At 36.0% G+C, this 11,766-nt stretch overlaps 1 non-coding gene across 1 annotated transcript; it reads left to right on the top strand.

Annotated features, from left to right (window-relative positions):
* Positions 1-7,676: 7,676 nt before the first annotated feature.
* LOC145566008 (small nucleolar RNA R71) lies at positions 7,677-7,783 on the top strand. Its single transcript, XR_014095345.1, has one exon. It is a non-coding gene; the product is annotated as a small nucleolar RNA R71 (small nucleolar RNA).
* Positions 7,784-11,766: the final 3,983 nt, after the last annotated feature.

The following is an 11,766-nucleotide window of genomic DNA, read 5'->3' on the forward strand; positions in this document are numbered from 1 at the left end:
GCATGAATTCCCAGAGGGTTATGTCCATATGTAGAACACATATGGGTTTCAGAAAAGTGAGAAAAAATTCAATCAGGAAGTAGGATCGAGCAAACAATACGAAAAACCGGTCGAAATTAGAACACATATCTCTGGCTCAGTATTGGGGGAAATTGGCGCCAGCAAACAGAGACTGGCGCCATTTTTTAACTGTAGCGCCTGGCGCCAATGCTGGCGTCTGGCGCTACGGCTAAAAGTCTTGCGCCAAGATCTGGCCCCTGACGCTACTTCCCACATGCCTTAGCAGCTTTCTATGCTCGATAAAATTTTCCAGTTTCGCGCGGTGTTATTTCGGTCCTAGTTGTGAAAGACGTTTCTAAAATTTTCTACGTGTAAAATCCTATGTTTTTAACTCATTATGGATGGTCTTTCCAATGAGATCTTTTTTATGCATATGACAATAATGTTAATCAAAATTACGCTCATGAAATACTTAGAACTTTTCGAGTCTCATCCACTCATTCTAAATCATTGCCGAAACAAATTCAGGAATTAAAATAGAAATCCTCCCCAGTGGAGTCGCCAAAAACTGTAGGGAATAAATTGCAAGCTTTTAAATCCCACTAGCTTAAACCCCACTGTGATCATACACTAAAGTACGGTGGCGTCCAAAAGGGAAGAAGATAGAGCAAAAGAGTCGCCAAAAAGTTTTTTAGGAACTTGTAAACCGTTTACGAGGTGAAGGTTACACCCCTTAACGATCCAAGAGATCGTCAACTCCATGAGGTGTTGAACCAAATAAGGGTTCGGGGATGAAGGTACAAATCCAACCTAAAAGAGATTGAACCTGCCCTAATAATAGGCATCTACTTTATTCTGATCGTATTCATGTGCGCTTTCTAATTAACATACAATCAATAGGTTTAACCCTAAACCTGTTTATCTATGTTTGTTGAATTTAATTAATGCACAAATAAATCATTATTGGCGATCACTTGAAATTATAATCATATTAACACTAAACAAGATTATTAATTATCTTATTAAGCATGATTACAAGTACAAATTCCCTTTAAACATGCATAAAAGGCGATCAAGCAATAACAATAAAATATAATCATCAAGCAACATAATAAATAATATGATGAATAATAATTATAAAAAAAAACAATCATCACCAAAATAATAATAATAATAATATTCATAATCATAATCATTATAAATTACAACAATTATAATCATAATCATAATTATGTTAATATTAAAGCATAATAATAGCAAGATCCTAGGCATGATACTAACAAGATTAATAACAAACCCTAGCATGTCACTAAGCAATAAAAATCAAATCTTTAGCCCTAACATGATACTAACATGAATAAATATTAGGAAGAACATAGGAAGCATCGCAGGAATCATAATAAGCATATTTGATATTAAAATTACCCTAGACATGATACTAGGAATATCATAATAACAATGTAAACATGATTTCTACATCATAATATCAATAAAATCAATTAAAGTACTTACTTTGATGCTTCGTACCTCTTTCTAATAACAAAATACACACGTTAGTAACTTCAAGGAAAATAATAATCAAACAATTAAATTAAATAATTGAAAGAGAGATTTGGGACCAAACCCTCAGAAATTAAAATCTTTCACGTCTAGGGCGAAGGCAACTTCGAATATGGCTAGGTGTTTCTAGATCTTGTGAATGCGGAATTTTGTATGAGAAAGCAAAGTAAGAAAGAATTGAAAGAATGCTAATTAAAACTAATTGTAGAACTTGTGAATGATTAGAGAGAATAGGTGATGATTGATCATGAATGAATGTAGATGATGAATGAATGAACTCAATTTTTAAATGAAAACGGAGTTTTTAATACGATATTTATAGAGAGAATCAGCCAAAAAGATAAATTAGACAAAATAAAGTCTGACGCTCAGAAAACAGAGCTGGCACCAACCCTGGCTAGCTGGCGCCAGGCCTGGTTCTAGGCGCCAAGGCCTGGGGTTAAGCGCCAAGCCTGATACCAACGCGTTTTCGAAAATCCGATAAGTTTACCGTACTGGAGGATAAAATGCTATTTGATTTTAATTAAAACTCTGAAAAGTCAACAAAAGTCAATTTATCAATGTTAATTGAATTAGGAATGAAAAGAACTTTCTAGAAGAATCTAGAAGACTAAAACCATTCCTAATTGGATTAGGAATGATAAATCATATTAGGCCTTCCCCTAGATCATTGGGCCGCAGATAAAGCTCAAACCGGACCCAGTTTGGTAAATTGGCCATAACTTCCTCAACATTCATCGGAATTGGGCTTATAATATATCGTTGGAAAGGTCTTTGCCAGCCCCATCCAACTACACTACTATTGGACCCATATCATGAACCAACCAAACTGGATTGGATGTTTTCTTAAAAATAAGTTTTTAAAAACAGAGAGAAGAGAAAAGAAATTAAAACTTTCCGCAACACTAGACTTTCCACACCTTCGTTTCATTCGATTATGATTCGATGTGAAAGGTACTCATCACTGGGTTTGGTTTTGGGGAGACACAAACAGGTGTCTACAATCATGAATTTGGTTCAAACACACAAGTGCATAAGAAGTAATATCAGGTCATCACCAAATTATCATAGAGAATTGCTTGAGAAATGATAAGTGACTTTTATGTCACTTTTAGGGTGTTTATTGAGTCATTTTCCGGCTTATTTTCCAATAATTTAGTTCTTTTTGTTCTTTTTTCTATTATTTGCTTAATTTCATCTTTTATCTTTATTTTATGTATTTTAGTAGTTTTGAATAGTTTTTAGCTTATTTTTTTAATTTATTTAATTTCTCTTATTTTCTATGTTTATATTTTAAGTTTTTAGTTCTTGTTATATAATAAGTTCCTAGTTTCTCACATTTTCTTATTTGTTTTAATTTAGTCATTTATTTTGTTTTACTAATTTTAGTTTATTTTTACTTCGCTTTATTTTATTATATTTTGTTCTATCCTCGTGTCGGTTTTTGGTTGTAGGTGTGTTCGGGTTACTTAGTTCTATTTTATTTTAATTTGATGAGTGACATTTATGTCACTCTTAGGGAGTAGTCTTAGAGTCATTTTCGTGTTTATTTTCCCTTATCTTCCTTTTATTTTCTTATTTTCTTTTTAATAAAGTTTCTAGTTTATTTCTTAGTTTTAGTATATTTTAATTTAATTTCTTTATTTATTTATTTTCTAGTTTATTTTCATATTTTATTTGCTTTCGATTTATTTTATTTCGTTACTTTTCTTTGTTACTTTCATAGTTTTAATTAGTTTTTAGTTTATTTTATTTACTTGTATAGTTTTATGTCTTTGTTCGTTTTGTTTTATTTCTCTTATTTCTATTTTACATTTATTTATTTATTTTTATTAGTTTAGTGTTACTTCTCTTTTTCTATTTTATTTTATTTATTTCTCTTTTATTTATTTTATTTTATTTGACTCGGTTTCACACTTTTATCCTCGGATTTGTTTGTGTGTAGGCTCGAGTTCAAGGTCCAAGTCAAAGCTTTTCAATTGTCAACCCCATAACAGCCACCATCACAATCCCCTGCTCAACAGCCACCACAATCAACCACACCAGCCGCAACAACAACACAGCCACACCGCTGCTCCACCTCTTCTACACACCAAACAACCACCAGAGTAGCTTAGCTGCTCCCTCAATTCACCAAAACACTACGCACACTAGCTCACAGCCACCTCCAGCCAGCAATCCGTCAATAACAACAACAACAACTCAATCCACCTCACGCTACCACCTGCGAGCCTCCACCATCAACCACCCATCAATTCGACTCCACCAGCCACCTTAACCTAATCGCACCACCTCAACTCAGCGCACCCAAACTACCTAAACCACCAACACCACCGCAACAACCAATTCCCCTGCTCCCTCACTTCACGCAACAACAACAACCACCCAAATCACCACCAACACCCCGCAACTCCAATCAATCACCACGCAGCCACATAAACCGCACCTGACCTCAAACTCACCACCCACATCTCAGCAACAACAAAACCAAGAAACCTCCACTCCCAACCAAATTCCACCACCGCAATAGCAACAACTCCAACCAGCCATGCTTCCCAGCCGCAACTCACATCAACCGCAACCTCGTACATCAGCCCGCAGCACCTGTTGCGCCTCCCTTTTCGCCACCAAAACCAGCAGCCAAGTAGTAACCCCTCTCCATTCACCACTGCTACACAACCACCAATTCGCACAAGCAAAAAGCCCTAAGAATTGCAGCAACAGAGCAGCCCGCAACTTATACCCACAAGCCTTTAACGGGGGTGCACAGCCCTGTCAGAAGGCGCACACAATTGGAGTCTAAAAACAGAATGATACAGTAGCATTTGGGGGTAATTAAAGGGAATCCATTATTTCCATTTTCTTAATTAGTTTAGGAGAGCTTCTCTCTTTTAGGGTTAGATTAGATAATTTTTAGTGAGAGAAAATAGATTATGGCTCAATTTTCTTCCAAGATTCAATTTTTCTCAAGTTTAAGTTTCAATCAAGCAAGAATTCAAGTTTTCATCTTTCATTAATCCTTTCATTAGTAATCTCTTCTCCTTTCCTTTAGTTTTATTTATTTGTTTTATTGTTTTTTATTCTTGTTAATCTTATTAGTTCATCTAGTTGTTATTGATTTCATTGATTTTAAATATGTTTTGTTTTGAGTTTCTTGAGTTTATTTCTAGTTTTGATATTGTGTTTAATCTCCCTTCTCTAGGCTAAACTTTTGATTAGGGGAAGGGGGTGGAAGATATGATTTGATATTGGATGAATGATGATGGTTGGATTGAACTTATGCCATATATTGATGAAAGACATGATTTTTATTAGCTTGGGATTATTGTTGCACTCTATTTGATGTTTTCTAGTTTAAATGCATGAAAGTGATTTGAACTAGATTAGGATCACCCCTATTTTAATGATTGCATGAGAATGAGTTATTAAAGTGGAGTTTTTATGGATTGTGCTTCTTTATTCTCTTTATTTTATTGTAACTAATAGGATGCATGAGAATGATCCTTATTAGTGTAGACCTCTTTCATTGATTTGCCTAGACTATTGCATGAGAATGAATTGTTTAGGTAGAATCTTGTGTTCTTTGGCATATGTTTCATGATAATCACCATTATTCTCCTCCTTCTAATCATATTGGACACCCCCGTATCCCTAGCGTCATTTTCTATTAATTTTAATCACTATTTTCTTGCTTATTTGTAGTTTTAGTGTTCTTACTCAACAAAACCAACAAAAATAATCCCCTTTTCACTCTTGCATTAGTGATATTTGATGTTGAATTAGCGTGCTTTCCTAGTGGTTCGACCCTTTACTTGCCACTAACTAGTTTAGTGTAGGTTTAGGTATTATAAATGATTAATTTGGTTAGGGTGGTAGCTTAACGACTTATCTAACCCGCGATCAAGAAATTTAAGCCAAAAGATAACCCCAAAATAAATGAATCAAGAATTTGTCACAAAGAACTAATGCCATGACTGTAGTAGCAACATAGAAATATCCAATTAGAATTAAGAAGTGACTAACATCAATCAATAGCAAAAGTTTATTATGAAAGCACAGATTCATAAACATCATAAGTAAAATTAACCAAGACATACATTGAATAAGCAAGGAAACAAAGCTACCATGAAAAATACACATAAAAGAGAAAGAATATCGACTAACAATGGTGATGTCAAGAATTCAAGCAAATTAAACAATTTCATCAAGAAATAGCTTAAAATTATCATCAAATAACATCTATCATACAATACAAAATTGAAGCAAAAAGAACTAGCAATGGAGTTCTACCATTAAAGCGCAATCAAGGGTTTCAAGCTTCAAATGAGAAAGAAGATGAATAGAAATGGAGAAATCATACCTCAACGATGCTTTAAAACACTTAAAAATGGAAGAATTAAAGGGAATCAGCTAATTAGAACACAAAATTCCAAGCTCCAAGTTCAAATTTAACAACCCCAAAATTTCAAAAATTTGGACCAAAAAAATTAAAAATTTGATTCGAAAAATCTGTAATTTCGTGAGTTTAGATTGGTATTTAGTTGTTGTAATTTGTTGTAAGATGTAATAAAATGATGAAAAGAGAAACAAATTCAAAAATAAATGTGAAATGAGATAAATGAAGAGAGAGGGAGTGAACTCGTGGAGAGAGAAGGTGAAATGAGGGGGTGTTGTTATGTTCGAACAAAAGGGGGGTCAAAGGGGCTGCCTTGGCTGTGCGCATGCGCAGACCCTCTCATGCGCGCGCATAGCCAAGCATCAAGGGGGAGGTGCGCGCAAGGGTGGTGGTGTGTGCAATGGTGTGTGCACTTGAGTGTGGTGTGTGCAAGGTTGTGCGGTGCTCTCATCAACGCGCTCGAGCGTAAAGCTCGAGTGATGCCCACGAGAAGGATAGACCAAAAATCAAAAAATTCATCAAAGAGAACTTGTTCATGATTAAAGTCCACAAGAGCGCATCCATGACAGTGCCTCTGTACTTCAATCTCATCTTCACTTTAACTAAATTCCAACCTCTTGAAACCTTCAAATGACACAAAAATTGTCGGAAGTCTAAATCCAATAAATCCCAAGGTATCTAAAATCAAGAAAACAATGAATATTAGAAAGTTTCCCAAAAATATAAAAGAAATAAAAGAACGAAAAATTAAAAGAAAGGGTTAGAAAAACGGGTTGCCTCCCGGGAAGCGCTTGTTTAATGTCATAACTAAACGTTCTCCACTTATCACGGTGGTTTGTAAAGAATCATTTTATGAACTAGTCCAACGCAAGCACCATCAAAGTACTTCTTGAGCCGATAGCGATTGACCTTTGGAGCAAAACCGGGTGGGGGACCCCTTTGAACATTATTTTGAATACTTCCCCTATTTTGATTTTTCCAATTGCTCCTATTTTGATTTTTACCATTACCATGGTTTTGATTACAATAATTTTGGTTTTGATTTTGGCCACTATAACCTTGGTTTTTATAGTTACCCCGAGAGTTTTGGTTCCTAGATTGAAAGATTTTTCCAAGTACGGTTCGATCACCCCCCTCCTAAATTGATATGGTTGTTGTAATTCATATCCCATTGACCCCCTTTAGTTTTCAAACCTTGAATAATTATTATTTCACAGATAGTTCACATGTTCATTCACATTCCCATCTTGATCATCACAAACATCCATACATGCATGAGGGCAATTAGAAGCATCATGATCATATGAACAATATACATCACAAAACAAGCAACCACTAGGCATGTTATTAGAAGAGGGAGGAAGTCGAGAGTTAGAAGACATACCTCTCACTTTAAATCGGGAGGGTAGATTCGAAACTTGGGAGCCATACCTTTCAAACTTTGCCTTGATAGCAGACACTTCATTCCCCAAGTTTGTCATTTGTGAGGACAAGTTGTTTATGGCATTAAGATGATCAACCAAACACACCGAAGAGCTATTTTTGCTAGTTGCTTTCACATTCTTGCCAATCTTTAAAGCACCTCACTACATCTTCAATGATGTCTACCACTTCCTTCTTTGTTCTTTTCATAATGGGATCTCAAACTCCTCCATCAAGACACGATATCCCTTGAGGACTTAGGCCACCATAGAAGACTTGAATAATTTTTTAGGTAGGAATTATGTGGTTAGGACACTCTCTTTGATACTCCTTGTATCTCTCCATTGCTTCATAAAGGCTTTCCCTAGGCTTTTGCTTAAAACCTTGAATCAAAGCTCTAGCCTTTGCCGTTTATTGTGTGAATAAAATTGGGATAGAAATTCCTTGGTCACTTCGTTCTATGTCCTAAGAATTTGGTTTGAATTCCTTGTATAACCATTCCAAAGCACACCCTCTAAGAGAAAAGGGAAAAAGCTTGAGGCGGATGAATTCTTAAAGAATTCCATTCACTTTGATAGTGTTGCAATATTTTTCGAATTGTTTGAGATGGTTTAGTGGGGTTTCATGTTTGGCCCCACTAAATTGTCGCCTCTCTATCAAAGTGGTCATTGTCGGCCTTATTTCGAAGTCATTTGCTGGTGTTGTAGGTGGAGCAATCCCACTTTTAAACCTATGTGCACCCGAAGTCCCCAATTCCTAATGCAACTCTCAGATTTTTTTCCCATACTTGCTTATTCTTCTTGTTGGGCTCTTCTTCACTTGGAAGGCTAGAACTCAAAGAACGTCTATCAACTCTTATCCTTGTAATTTTTCTCTTAATTTCAGGATCAAGTGGAACTAGAGAACGGCCACGTGCTCTACGCATACAATCTCAAAAGACACAATTAGTAGCACGGCTACAAATGTAACCAAAAAGAGAAAAATCGTTTTGTATTTTACAATTAAATGAAATAGACTCGACAACTATAGCAAAGCACCAATGTCGTTCCCCGGCAATGACGCCATTTGGATGTGTTGTAATCTAGGTCGTTAAAATCTAAAGCACCACCAATCAAACAATTAAGAAAATCAAATTTATTCCTAGTATAGGACAAGTCCGAGTCGAACCACAAGGAATGACAGGGAGAATGCTACATCCTATGGTCAAGCAACTTCAAAGATTGAGAGGTAAATTAAGGTGTAACTTAGGTTTCAATAACCTAAACAATCAATAAAATCAATATGATCAACACTAGGGATTAAGGTTCCACATGCGAGCTCGATGATTATGCCAAAAATCTATGACGAACTCAATTTATTTAAACGTTGCAATGGACAAACAATAGTTGTAATTAATAGAATTCAAGAGCTATCTCCTTTATATCATTCTTGGGTTCACTATGAATGAGTAACAAGGAAAATCACAATCAAATTCAACCAATTAAAGCAATTCTCAAATCAAGGGTTCATGTCATTGAAATTTGCTATGCAATCTAGATTAATTATCAAGATTGATCACTCCTAATCAAATTAATCACATTCACAACTATGTCAACCAATTTAATTGCAACAATTCAATCAACAAAGAATCATCAACTAGCAAAGATCTTCAATCAAGCATGTTTCCCCTTCTCCCTATCTACTAATCTACTTAAAAAACATAATGAAATTGAAAAACAAAGCAAATTGAATAGCTAAATATCATCATTTTAAGCTTTATAAAAAAAAGAAGATCAAATCAAACAAATTCTCAAACAAAAGAATAACAATCAAATCAAACATTCAAGAATTAACAAGAGAATCAAGCAAAAAGTAAATTCAAGGGAAGAAATTCTCACAAATTTAAAGGAGTTTATAGGTACTATTAAGCTGAAAATCATGAATCATATTCAATCAAGCACCTAATCCCAAGATTGCATGCATAAGACACAAGAGACATAATCATACCTTTTAAGCATGAATTCCTCGTAGCAATTAATTGACAAATCAAGGAAAGAATAAAGCCCTAAGCGTTGCTCCTCTACTTAGTCCACGAGCTTCGAACGAGCCGTCCACCAATACTAGATTTGTCGGGTGATTAAAGAAAAACCATGATCACCAACTTCAATGGACTAACCAACCACCATGAACCACCACAATCGGGCGCAAGGGAGGAGGAGAGAGCCGTGAGATAGAGAGAGATTTGAGTGGCTTGGTCTCGTGTTTGTTAACTCGGGTTTTGATTTTACAAATCAATTGAATTGCTTACTACATGCAAACCCTAGGCACCAAGTCTATTTATAATCATATTATAATTAAACTAAGGTTAGGAAGCCCAAAACCCTCTCACCTTACTCCATATGGCCATCCACTATAGAGGATGAGGCCCATCATGGGTCTTGATCACGGGTTAGATAGGTCGTTAAGCTACTACCCTAATCAAATTAATCATTTATAATACCTAAACCTACACTAAACTAGTTAGTGGCAAGTAAAGGGTCGAACCACTAGGGAAGCACACTAATTCAACATCGATAATCACTAATGCAAGAGTAAAAAGGGGATTGTTTTTGTTGGTTTTGTTGAGTAAGAACACTAAAACTACAAATAAGCAAGAAAATGATGATTAAAATCAAGGGAAAAAGACGCTAGGGATACGGGGGTGTCCAATATGATTAGAAAGAGGGGAATAATGGTGATTATCATGAAACACATGCCAAAGAACACAAGATTCTACCTAAACAATTCATTCTCATGCAATAGTCTAGGCAAATCAGTGAAAGAGGTCTACACTAATAAGGATCATTCTCATGCATCCTATTAGTTACAATCAAATCAAGAGAATAAAGAAGCACAATCCATAAAAACTCCACTTTAATAACTCATTCTCATGCAATCATTAAAATAGAGATGATCTCAATCTAGTTCAAATCACTTTCATGCATTTAAACTAGAAAACATCAAATAGAGTGCAACAATAATCTCAAGCTATTAAAAATGATGTCTTTTATCAATTTATGGCATAATTTCAATCCAACCATCATCATTCATCCAATATCAACTCATACCTTCCACCCCCTTCCCCTAGCTAAAAGATTAGCCTAGAGAAGGGAGATTAAACATAAAAAACTAAACAAAAGTAAAGAGGCAAAATAAACAAGGTAGAATATGAAAATGAAACTAACAAGAACAAATGAGCAAGTAATAAATCAACAAAACAAAAGGCAAACTAAATGAAAGCAATAAACTAGAGTAAAGAGATAGGAAGAAAAGATTACTAAATGAAGACTTGAATTAACAAAGCTTGAAGAAGATCCATGAGCAACAATGAAGAAAATCACAATCTAACCCTAAGAGAGAGAAAATTAAGAGAGAGAAAACTAATCCTAATATAAGGGAAATTAATTGCCAAGATAATATTAACCCCCAAAATGGGTATTTATATTACAAGTTAAATAAAAGAAAATTAAAAAGAAAAGAGAAATAAATAAAAAGAAAAAGGAAAATAGAAAAAGAAAATAAAATAAATAAATAAAATAAAACCCATTATCCCCAAAAATAAATAAGACCCCAACTCCTTCTCTTCGATGATGCTCCTCAATTTTCAATCACAACCGCCATCCACCATCATCAATCATCACCGTCGGTTGCAATCATCAGCATTAAGCTTGAAATTTGACCGTTCGATATTAATGAGCACCTCCATTCACGTGCAAATCACGTGAGAATTAACAAAGATAAGACCCACAACGGAGCAGCCGATTCGAACCATAGAGCGCTCGCTCTATAGGGTATCGAAATCTGGGGCTGATTTGGAGTTTGCGGCTGGGCTGCGGTGGCTCTGATTGGAGGCGCTGCTGTGTCGGCTATAATTGGTGGCTGACGATGGTTCTGGGTGGTGGTGATTGGAGGTGGTTTGGTGGTGTATTGGTTGTTGGATGAGGGGAATTGGTGTCAGTTGGTGCTCGGTTTGAGTGGCTGAAGATGGTGCGCGAAGGTAGTTTTAGGTGTTTGGTTGATGGATGAGTTGGTGGTTTAATTGGTGAGTGGTAGAGTGCGTGGGTGAATTGTTGATGTGGGCTGGTAGCAGGGCTGATTGGAGTTGCGGGTCACGGGATTGTGGTGGCTGTGTACGGCTGCTCTGCTGCTGCTGTTATTTGTGTTGGGTGGATGTGGTTGAGATGGTGGTGCGCTGGTGAATGTGGTTTGCGTGAGGTTGGAGTACAAGGGCAGCGTTGCTGCTGTAATTGGGATTGTTGCTGGCGGTTTTTGCGGCTGTGGAGGCTGAGATTGGTGGTGGTTGTGGGGTTGCGTGAGGTGGATGAAATGGGTGAGCTGATGGTGTGTGTTTGTTGCTGTTGGTGTTGTGG

The sequence above is a fragment of the Chenopodium album genome, chromosome 1, assembly GCF_948465745.1.
Source record: "Chenopodium album chromosome 1, dcCheAlbu1.1, whole genome shotgun sequence".
Lineage (NCBI taxonomy): Eukaryota > Viridiplantae > Streptophyta > Magnoliopsida > Caryophyllales > Amaranthaceae > Chenopodium > Chenopodium album.